Genomic DNA, 11,776 nt, shown 5'->3' with positions numbered 1-11,776 from the left:
CCTCGCTTTTTACGTTTTTACCCTCCTCTGCGTTACCACCTGTCGGTGACCCCTTTAGCGTATAAAAGGAGGCCCATGCGCAACGTAGAGGGGGTTCGGACAGTTCGCTTCGATTCATTCGTAGCCCAGAAAACATCACACTCTCTCGCTCGAGAGCAAGAACACCAGATAATACAACCAGACAAGCAACAGTAGGAGTGTTATCTCTCCGGAGAGCTCCGAAGCTGGGTAAACTGCTCGTGTGCCTCGCCTCGATCTGCTCTTCGTGCGACCTCCACCCCTCGCCGAACCGAAAGGGGCCCGGTCCGCCAGCCCCATAGGTGTTCGTGGATCAGTTTCCCCGACACAGCGATTGAAGAACTTTGTCAATGACACTATCATTAGGAAGATTAACTCCCAGCTGAGTCAATAGGTTATGGTACCCAGACATTCTGAGTATGTGTTCACTGACAGAACTATTCTCCTCGATTTTGCAGTTGTAGAACTTGTTGGAGACTTCATATCTCTCAACTTGGGCATTTGCTTGAAATATTAACCTCAACTCGTGGAACATCTCATATGCTCCATGTCGTTTAAAAAGTCTTTGAAGTCCCGATTCTAAGCCATAAAGCATGGCACATTGAACTATCGAGTAGTCATCAGCTTTGCTCTGCCAGACGTTCATAACATCCCGAGTTGCTCCTACAGCGGATTTTGCACCTAGCGGTGCTTCTTGGACATAATTCTTCTGTGCAGCAATGAGGATAATCCTCAAGTTACCGATCCAGTCTGTGTAGTTGCTACCATCATCTTTCAACTTAGCTTTCTCTAGGAACACATTAAAATTCAAGGGAATGGTAGCACGGGCCATTGATCTACAACAACATAGATATGCAAAAACTACCAGGACTAAGTTCATGATAAATTAAAGTTCAATTAATCATATTAATTAAGAACTCCCACTTAGATAGACATCCCTCTAGTCATCTAAATGATCACGTGATCCATATCAACTAAACAATGTACGATCATCACGTGATACCATCTAAATAGACATCCCTCTATGTGATCATATCTACTATAAGATTCACGTTCGACCTTTCGGTCTCAGTGTTCCGAGGCCATATCTGCATATGCTAGGCTGGTCAAGTTTAACCTGAGTATTCCGCATGTGCAAAACTGGCTTGCACCCGTTGTATGTGAACGTAGAGCTTATCACAACCGGTCATCACATGGTGTCTCAGCACGATGAACTGTAGCAACGGTGCATACTCAGGGAGAACACTTATATATTGAAATTTAGTGAGGGATCATCTTATAATGCTACTGTCGTACTAAGCAAAATAAGATACATAAAAGATAAACATCATATGCAATCAAAATATGTGACATGGTATGGCTATTGTCGGTGTCAAAACCGGCGGATCTTGGGTAGGGGGTCCCGAACTGTGCATCTAGGCCGGATGGTAACATGAGGCAAGGAACACGATGTTTTACCCAGGTTCGGGCCCTCTTGATGGAGGTAAAACCCTACGTCCTGCTTGATTAATATTGATGATATGGGTAGTACAAGAGTAGATCTACCACGAGATCAAGGAGGCTAAACCCTAAAAGCTAGCCTATGGTATGATTGTTGTATGATGAAGTTGTCCTACGGACTAAAACCCTCCGGTTTATATAGACACCGGAGAGGGTTAGGGTTACACAAAGTCGGTTACAATGGTAGGAGATCTTGAATATCCGCATCGCCAAGCTTGCCTTCCACGCCAAGGAAAGTCCCATCCGGACACGGGAAGAAGTCTTCAATCTTGTATCTTCACAGTCCTGGAGTCCGGCTGAAGGTATAGTCCGGCTACCCGAACACCCCCTAATCCAGGACTCCCTCAGCTATCATCATCTTGTGCCTTTGATATCCATCTCCAAAGCACCGTCATGATCTCCATCATCACCGTCTTGACACATTGATCTCCATCATAGCGTCGTTGTCGTCTCACCACCTATTGCTTCTACGACTATCGCTACTGCTTAGTGTAAAGTAAAGCAATTACATGGCGATTGCATTTCATACAATAAAGTGACAACCATAAGGCTCCTTCCAGTTGCCGATAACTTTTACAAAACATGATCATCTCATACAACAATTTATATCTCATCATGTCTTGACCATATCACATCACAACATGCCCTGCAAAAACAAGTTAGACGTCCTCTACTTTGTTGTTGCAAGTTTTACGTGGCTGCTATGGGCTTCTAGCAAGAACCATTCTTACCTATGCACCAAAACCACAAAGATTTTTCATCAAGTGTGCTGTTTTAACCTTCAACAAGGACCAGCCGTAGTCAAACTCGATTCAACTAAAGTTGGAGAAATAGACACCCGCCATCCACCTGTGTGCAAAGCACGTCGGTAGAACTGGTCTCATGAACATGGTCATGTAATGTTGGTCCGGGCTGCTTGAGGGAGTCCTGGATTAGGGGGTCTCCGGACAGCCGGACTATCTCCATTGGTCGTACTGTTAGACTATGAAGATACAAGATTGAAGACTTCGTCTTGTGTCCGGATGGGACTCTACTTGGCGTGGAAGGCCAGCTAGGCAATACGGATATGGATATCTCCTCCTTTGTAACCGACCTTGTGTAACCCTAACCCTCTCCGGTGTCTATATAAACCGAAGGGTTTTAGTCTATAGGACAACAACCACAACATACAATCATACCATATGCTAGCTTCTAGGGTTTAGCCTCTCTGATCTCGTGGTAGATCTACTCTTGTACTACCCATATCATCAATATCAATCAAGCAGGACGTAGGGTTTTACCTCCATCAAGAGGGGCCCGAACCTGGGTAAAACATTGTGTCCCCTGCCTCCTGTTACCATCCGGCCTAGACGCATAGTTCGGGACCCCCTACCAGAGATCCGCCGGTTTTGACACCGGCGTTGGTGCTTTCATTGAGAGTTCCTCTGTGTCGTCGTCGTTAGGCTTGATGGCTCCTACTCTCATCGATAGCGATGCGGTCCAGGGTGAGACTTTTCTCCCCGGACAGATCTTTGTATTCGGCGGCTTTGCACCGCGGGCTAATTTGCTTGGCCATCTGGAGCAGATTGAAAGCTACGCCCCTGGCCGTTAGGTCAGATTTGGAAGTTTGAACTACACGGCCGACATCCGCGGAGACTTGATCTTCGACGGATTCGAGCCACAGCCGGGCGCGCCGCACTGCCACGACGGGTATGACCTAGCTCTGCCGCCGAACAGTACCCCAGAGGCCGCGCCCGCATCAGCTCCGACCCTTAGCTCGAAGCCAACTGCGCCAATCGAGGACGGATGGCTAGACACCGCCTCAGGGGCTGCAGTCTCAACAGCGATCGAGCCGAACACCAGCCTAATCCTCTGCGAAGCCCGTGACTCCAAGGTGACGGACTCTTTTCTGGACTCCGAACCGTCCGCGCCCCTGCCAATCGAATCCGATTGGGTGCCGATCATGGAATTCACCGCCGCGGATATCTTTCAGCACTCGCCCTTCAGCGACATTCTGAATTCACTAAGGTCTCTCTCTTTGTCAGGAGAGCCCTGGCCGGACTATGGCCAACAGGATTGGGATGCGGACGATAGAGAAATTCGACGCCCACCCACCACCCACTTCGTAGCCACTGTCGATGATTTAACCGACATGCTTGACTTCGACTCCGAAGACATCGACGGTATGGACGACGATGCGGGAGGCGAAGAGGAACCACCGTCCACAGGGTGCTGGACATCCACCTCATCATATGACGTATACATGGTGGACACACCAAAAGAAGACGACGACGAGGAACGGAAGGATGCAACGAAGGCTTGTCCCCTCGAGAAGCAGTCAAAGCGGTGGCGTAAGCGCCACCCCAAATCCCGCCTCGGCAGAAATAACGATCATACAGACCCAGCGTTGGAGCAGGGCGAACTACTGCCGGACCACGACAATACGGAAAATCAGACCGAACAAACCAATTCTGTCAAAGATAAAAGTCCGGATGACATAACGCCGGACAGGCACCTGGAGCAGCAGAATGCCCATCAAAGGCTTGTTGCCACCGCGAGGAGTCTGAAAAAGCAGAAGCAAAGGCTCAAGGCTGCGCAAGACACACTCCAAATTAGATGGAGTAAAGTACTAACACAGCAACAAAGTATGGTGGTAATCGCCCCACCAAGAGCTACCCGAAGCGGAAGTTGCTACCCGAATTCGATGAGGAGGCCCTAGATCCCCCACAACCAAAAATCAAAACGGCCACCTGGCCGGATAGACGACCTCACGGCCAACATGGAGCGGCAAACAACTCCACTCACAAGCCAATAAGCGATCCACACGAGGGCTCGCACCAAAAGGACGGCGCAACCAGATCCATTTATGGACCACGCAAGCACGCCCCAGCATATGATGTAACACCACAAACATCAGAACAACGTGGTACACCCAGCTACAGGGGTGCTGCACACCCCCTATGTTTCACCGATGAGGTGTTGGACCATGAATTCCCAGAGGGATTCAAACCCGTAAACATAGAGTCATACGACGGAACAACAGACCCTGGGGTCTAGATTGAGGACTATATCCTTCATATCCATATGGCTCGAGGAGACGATCTCCACGCCATCAAGTACTTACCCCTCAAGCTCAAAGGGCCAGCTCGGCACTGGCTTAAAAGCCTCCCCGAAAACTCCATTGGAAGCTGGGAAGAGCTCGAAAACGCTTTTCGGGCAAATTTTCAAGGGACTTATGTCCGAACCCCGGATGCGGACGATTTGAGCCATATAACTCAACAGCTCGGAGAGTCAGCCCGAAAGCTTTGGAACAGGTTCCTAACTAAGAAGAACCAAATAGTCGACTGCCCAGACGCCGAAGCCTTGGCAGCTTTTAAACATAGTGTCCGCGACAATTGGTTTGCTAGACACCTCGGCCAAGAAAAGCCGAGAACAATGGCAGCATTAACAAGCCTCATGACCCGCTTTTGTGTGGGTGAGGACAGCTGGCTAGCCAGATGCAGCACCAGCAACCCAAGCATATCCGAAGTTAGAGATGAAAACGGGAAATCACGACGCAACAAAAATAATAAACGTGGGAATAAAGAAGACAACCCGAAGAGCACGGCGGTACACGCCGGATTCCGAAGCTCTCGGCCAAGTCAGCAAAAGCCGCCCTCTAAAGGCGCCAGAGATGAACTGTCCAGCCTAAACAAAATTCTGGACCAAGTATGTCAGATCCATAGCACCCCTGGTAAACCCGCTAATCATACCCACAGAGAATGTTGGGTCTTCAAGCTGTCCGGCAAGCTCAACGCCGTACACAAGGGGGAGGATACGCCAAGTGAAGATGAGGATGAGCCTCTCAAGCAAGACGCTGGGGAACAAAAGAAGTTTCCATCAGAAGTCAAAACAGTCAACGTATTACACGTGATCAAGGGAAGCAAAGCGGCCCTCCCAGATAAATATGCACAAGGGCCTATCACCGCAAAACCTTGCCACTGGTCGTCTCAACCGGTCACTTTCGACCATCGTGATTACTCAGCAAGTATCCAACGGGCAGGATGGGCTCCCCTAGTATTAGATCCAATAATTGACGGATACCACTTTGCACGAGTCCTGATGGATGGTGGCAGCAGTTTTAACCTGATATACCAGGATACAATCCGCGAAATGGGGATAGACCCAACGAAAATTTGCCATAGCAACACTACCTTTAAAGGAGGAATGCCAGGCCCAGGGGCTCACTGCACGGGCTCCCTGCTACTAAAGGTTATATTTGGCTTCCCCGATAACTCCCGTAGCGAACATTTAACCTTCCACATTGCTCCGTTCCAATGCGGTTATCAAGCACTACTTGGACACGAAGCTTTTGCTTGCTTTAATGCAATACCACATTACGCTTCCCTGACGCTCAAGATGCCCGGTCCACGCGGCATCATTACAGTGAACGGAAGTATTAAGCGATCCTTGCGCGCCGAAGAGAATGCGACTGCCTTGGCAGCCGCACACTAAAAACGGCCTCACCAACTAAAGTATTTGATAGGTCGTCAAGACCACGGACGCGGTTAGACGAGTCTGGCGCTGCTATATGTAATTTATACCGGAGTGATGGCCACACCCCTATTACAAATACAAGGGGCTCAACGCGCGCAGACAAGTGGCAATTTCTACTCATTTCTAGTTATACATGGTCTCTTTAAAAAACCACCTTTTTGCACGATAACTTTTTTACCTAAGTTCCTCTCTTTTACAGATGACCATCGTGCTACACCCGTCCAGGATACGGCACAACGGAGACACAGGCGCAGACATGCAGCAGGGACCCGCTCCAAGGATTCTTTTTAGATTAAGACCCTGCGTAAACCTTTTTTTACTGTCTCTTGTTGATACACATCCACCGAATTCTCAGCACAATTGAGAAGGATGCTGACGTCTTGGCATGTGGCCACGTCAGAATAATGCACGTACCTAGACACAAGGGGCTTCTTACAAAGGGCACTATTTAGGCCCGGTTTATATCATAAAGACCGAATACCTTAGGGAGTGTTCGGCGTCGCGAATTTGGCCTTACATGCATCAGCTCCAAATCATTGTCTTTGGTCAAATGTTGGGTTTGCCCGGCTCCTGTGTTTTGGTGCCTTACGTTCCGCTTTATCGGCTAAGGCAGCACCAGGAGAACTACTGCGATTGTGCCCTGGTTCATCCGGACGAGCACGTTAGTAGAGAAAGCCGAAAACTGACTATCATGTTATAGGGTGAGACTGGTCAACCACTCGATGACCTATCGGAATGTTAGAATTCCTCCGCCTTAACGAAGGGCCGTTTTCCGGCCAGGCATGTACGCACCCCGAGATCGGGAGAGTGCGGAGCTACTAGGGGCTATCTAGTAGCCCCACTGTCAAACTCCTATGGCTAAGTGAAAGTGTTAAAGCATTATAGTCCGGTTTCCTCGTTCGCTACGCTATCACCTCCTTAATAGGACCAAGACGTTGGGTTAAGTGTGAACACGCATTTTTCGCGAGCACCTCCGCATTATATGTGTGGGGGTTGAAGCCGACGACTGCAATCTTTCAGGTTATACACATGTATACATAAACGGCCGCACAGGAGGCATCATACTACTTTCAGGCAAAAGTATAAACATAGCCTTATAAAATTTCATAAAAGCATTGTGTTTACAATGAGAATACATATCACTCCAACATAATATTCTTCGAGCACTGGGCCTCTATCAAACGAGCACCCTCGAGAACCTCCTCGAAATAGTGCTCGACAGCCACTCGGCCTATGGCCGAACCCTGCGCCGCAACAGTGGTAGCGTCCATCTCCGCCCAGTATGCTTTAACACGGGCAAGGGCCATCCGTGAGCCTTCTATGCATGCCGACCTCTTCATCGCATTAATGCGCGACACCGCACCAAGGAACCGCTGCACTACACTGAAATAGCTGTTCGGCTTTGGCTTTTCCGGCCATAGCTGATCCACGACAGACCTCATGGCGAGTCCGGACAACCTATTTAGTTCGTCCCATTCAGCTAGCTGATCAGTCAATGGAAGCAGACGCTCTGGAACGTTGAATTGCGACTAGAACAGCTTGCCCACTTCGTGATCTGTTTGACCTTGGAAGTATTTGGCCGCATCGGCAGCGCTCGCCGCCAAGTCCATATACGCATCTGCTGAACTCCACAGCCGATCCAGAGGGGCATACCGTGGATCTCCGAACTTCCTCCGTAGCATGAAGGGCTTCACAGCCGCAATATCCTCGGCTTCCTGCAGCTCCTCCTTCTTCGCTCTCATAGCAGAGCGGGTGTCTTTGTCCGCCATCGTGGCCTTCTCAAGGTCTGTTGCCTTCACTCGGTTTTCTTTTTCAAGGAGCCGACAACGGTCGGCAGTGTCTTTTAATTCTATGGCCATCTTGGCCATCTTCTCTTGGCTCTCGCAATGTGCAGCCTTCTTGGCTTTCAACTCTTCGACCACCTTCAAAGCAGCCGCATTACTAATCCTCGCTTGTTCCTTGGCTCGGGCAAGTTCTGCCCGCAAGGTTTCCACGGTGGCAGCTCCATCTGCAGTCACAACATATTAAAGATACTGGCATCAGGCTGCTCTTACTATGTGGCGTTCACCAGATAATAACACTTACCCGGTGCCTCGTCAAGCCTCCTATTAACAAGCTCGATGTCAGCGTCTGCCGCATCCAGTTGCCGTTTTAATTCGGCAAACTCACTAGTTCGGCTAGCCACCGGAGCTTCCACCACCTCCACATAAGGGCAGTCTGGTTATTGCCTGGGACTATGATCCTCTGTTCGCTGCCGTTCTCGACGACAACTAGAGTCTCAGGGGCTACTATCTACACAGGGCACACCTAACATGTGCGGTACTATCACATGTTATCTCACGTACCTCAAAGCCTGTTAGTAGACTCATAAAGGCTTCATGTAATCCCCTTTCGGCGGACAAAATTCTCTCCATCATCGTACCCATCAGCGTACGGTGTTCTTCTGAGATGGCCGCTCGCCCCACCAGCTCCCTCAGAATGTCCGACCGCATACCAGACGGTGCCGGACTCTTTTGTTTGCTCTCTTCGGGAGCCGGACGTTGGGGACTTCGGGGGTCTATGGGATTATCTTCTGGCCTCACCGGATCCGGAGAGGCCCTCCGTGGCGACACTTCGGGTCGCCGGCTTCTTGAGCGGAGGAGTCCAGGGGAGGCATTTCGCTCTCCATCATCTCTGGAAGAAGATCCCCCGAAGACGAGCTCAGCTGAGAGGGGCTAAGGCCCGAACTGCAAGATATATGCGGTGCTTATTTTCTCAGAAAAAGATAGTATACCTTCACTATTAAAGTATTTTGGATCACTTACGACTGGTTGGAGGGATGATCCCCCTGCGGACTTTGTGCGGTAAGAGCACCCCCCCGAGGCAGGACCCTCTATTGGAGACTTCTTCTCCCGTTTGGAGGCCTTGGCTTCCGGATCCTCGGAAGCAGTCCTCTTCCTCCCCCGGTTATCCTCCTTTATGGAGGCGCTCATTCCCTTGGTTGGAACTGGCAGCGATGGGGGCCCGCTTCCGCCCATATTATTCCCCCCTTTATCTTCCCTCGAGGGCTCCGGGCAAGGTGCGAGCTCGAGCATCTTCTCCAAAACCGGATTTCCCAAACCCTCAGGGAGGGGGCCGGACACCGAATCATCTTCGCCTTCGTTAGCCAATCCTGGTCAAAGAGCGATCTCTCAGAAATAACTTCATGAATAAAAGACGGTGTGTTCGGCTAGAGGATTTCTTACTTGTTCGGCGGCGCGGTTACTGCTCAGGCCCATGTCCTCGGTAGTATCCATACACTCTATTTGAGGTCCGAAGAATGACTTGTACATCTCCTCGTGCGTCAGGCTGAGGAAACTTTGAATGGCACGCGGCCCTTCTGGGTTGAACTCCCATAAGCGAAGGGGCTGGCGTTTGCAAGGCTGGACTCGACGAACCAACATAACTTGCATTACCACAACCAAATTAAAATCTCCCTCGAAGAGATCTTGAATGCGGCTTTGCAGTATGGGCATGTCCTTGGCTGGGCCCCAGCTCAAACCTCTACTAATCCATGACATCAGTTGTGGTGGGGGGCCCGAGCGGAAAGCAGGGGCAGCCACCCACTTGGCACTTATGGGAGCCGTGACGTAAAACCACTCCCGTTGCCATAATTCGGACACCTCTGGGAAGGAACCTTTCGGCCACGGGGCTCCTGCCATCTTGCCTATTGATGCGCCTCCGCACGGTGCATGTTGCCCCTCGATCATCTTCGGCTTCACTTCAAAGGTCTTGAGCCACATGCCGAAGTGAGGGGTAATGCGGAGGAAGGCCTCACACACGACAATAAATGTCGAGATGTGGAGAAAGGAGTCCGGAGCTAGATCATGGAAATCTAGCCCGTAGTAGAACACCAAACCCCTGACGAAGGGATCCAGAGTGAGGCCTAGGCCTCGGAGGAAGTGGGAGACGAACACGACGTTTCTCGTCGGGTTCGGGAGTAGGGACAACCTGCCCTCGAGCAGGCAGCCAATGCGAAACCTCGGCGGTCAGGTATCTGGCCTCCCTCAACTTCTTGATATCCTCTTCCATGATGGAGGAGGGCATCCACCAGCCTTGAAGGCTGGATCCGGACATGATTGAAGATCCGGAGCACCTGACCTGGGCTTTGGGTGTTAGAACTCGAGGCAGAGGAAGGGTTCGATTGAGCACAAGAGGGAAAAAGCGAAAACCTTGTCCCTTTATAAAGAGGGTGAATATCAAGCGTCCTCTCCGTAGCCGTTTGGGACTTGCCTCTAATCTAGGAGTCCTAGACACGGTTGGGTTACCCACGACCGTATTGATGAGAATCCCGTAATAAGGGGACACGATCTCTGCTTTGACAAGACGTGTCGAAAAACTGCCTCGCCTTATGTGCGTGTCTAGTTAAAGGAAACGGTTCGAATAATCACCGGGCCATGACATAACGTCATACTGTCAAGACAAGTCAGCAAATTAGAATTGCGAAAATATTATTCTCACTATGGTGGTATGTGGAACTTATTTTGCAGGGTCGGACACTACTGCGGAGACATGCCGAAGAAGGAACCATTGCATTCTCCTCGTTTTCAAGTTCTTCTATGATGTATTCGGAGAAGGAACCCGCCTTACAATGCCGAAGACAATACTGCGCGCCAGACTCATCGTCATTGAAGCCTAGTTTAGGGGCTACTGAGGGAGTCCTGGATTAGGGGGTCTCCGGACAGCCGGACTATCTCCATTGGCCGGACTGTTAGACTATGAAGATACAAGATTGAAGACTTCGTCTTGTGTCCAAATGGGACTCTACTTGGCGTGGAAGGCCAGCTAGGCAATACGGATATGGATATCTCCTCCATTGTAACTGACCTTGTGTAACCCTAACCCTCTTCGGTGTCTATATAAACCGAAGGGTTTTAGTCCGTAGGACAACAACCACAACATACAATCATACCATAGGCTAGCTTCTAGGGTTTAGCCTCTCTGATCTCATGGTAGATCTACTCTTGTACTACCCATATCATCAATATCAATCAAGCAGGACGTAGGGTTTTACCTCCATCAAGAGGGCCCGAACCTGGGTAAAACATTGTGTCCCCTGCCTCCTGTTACCATCCGGCCTAGACGCACAGTTCGGGACCCCCTACCCGGGATCCGCGGTTTTGACACCGACACCGCTTCATCCAACAATACCGCCGAATCAAAGTAAGACATTGGTGGTAAGCAGTATGACTATTGTCGCCCACAACTCTTTGTGTTCTACTTGTGCATATCATCTACGCATAGACCTGGCTCGGATGCCACTGTTAGGTAACGTAGCATGCAATTTCAAAAAAATAAAAATCCTATGACCACCCAAGATCTATCTAGGAGATGCATAGCAACGAGAGGGGGAGAGTGTGTCCATGTACCCTCATAGACCAAAAACGGAAGCGTTAGGTTAATGCGGTTGATGTAGTTGAACGTCTTCACGACCCAACCGATCTAAGTACTGAGCGTACGACACCTCCGTGTTCAGCACATGTTCAGCTCGATGACGTCCCTCGAACTCTTGATCCAGCAGAGGGTCGAGGGAGAGTTCGGTCAACACGATAGCATGGTGACGGTTATGTGATCTGCGCAGGGCTTCGCTTAAGCACTATGACGCTATGACCGGAGGAGTAAACTGTGGAGGGGGCACCGCACACGGCTAAGAGAAAAATTGGTGTGCCTTTGGGGTGCCCCCGCCCCTGTATGTAAAGGAGGGAAGGAGGAGGTGGCCGGCCAT

Source organism: Triticum aestivum, chromosome 6A (genome assembly GCF_018294505.1).
Source record: "Triticum aestivum cultivar Chinese Spring chromosome 6A, IWGSC CS RefSeq v2.1, whole genome shotgun sequence".
Taxonomy (NCBI): domain Eukaryota; kingdom Viridiplantae; phylum Streptophyta; class Magnoliopsida; order Poales; family Poaceae; genus Triticum; species Triticum aestivum.
Note: the sequence above shows the minus strand (reverse complement) of the source record.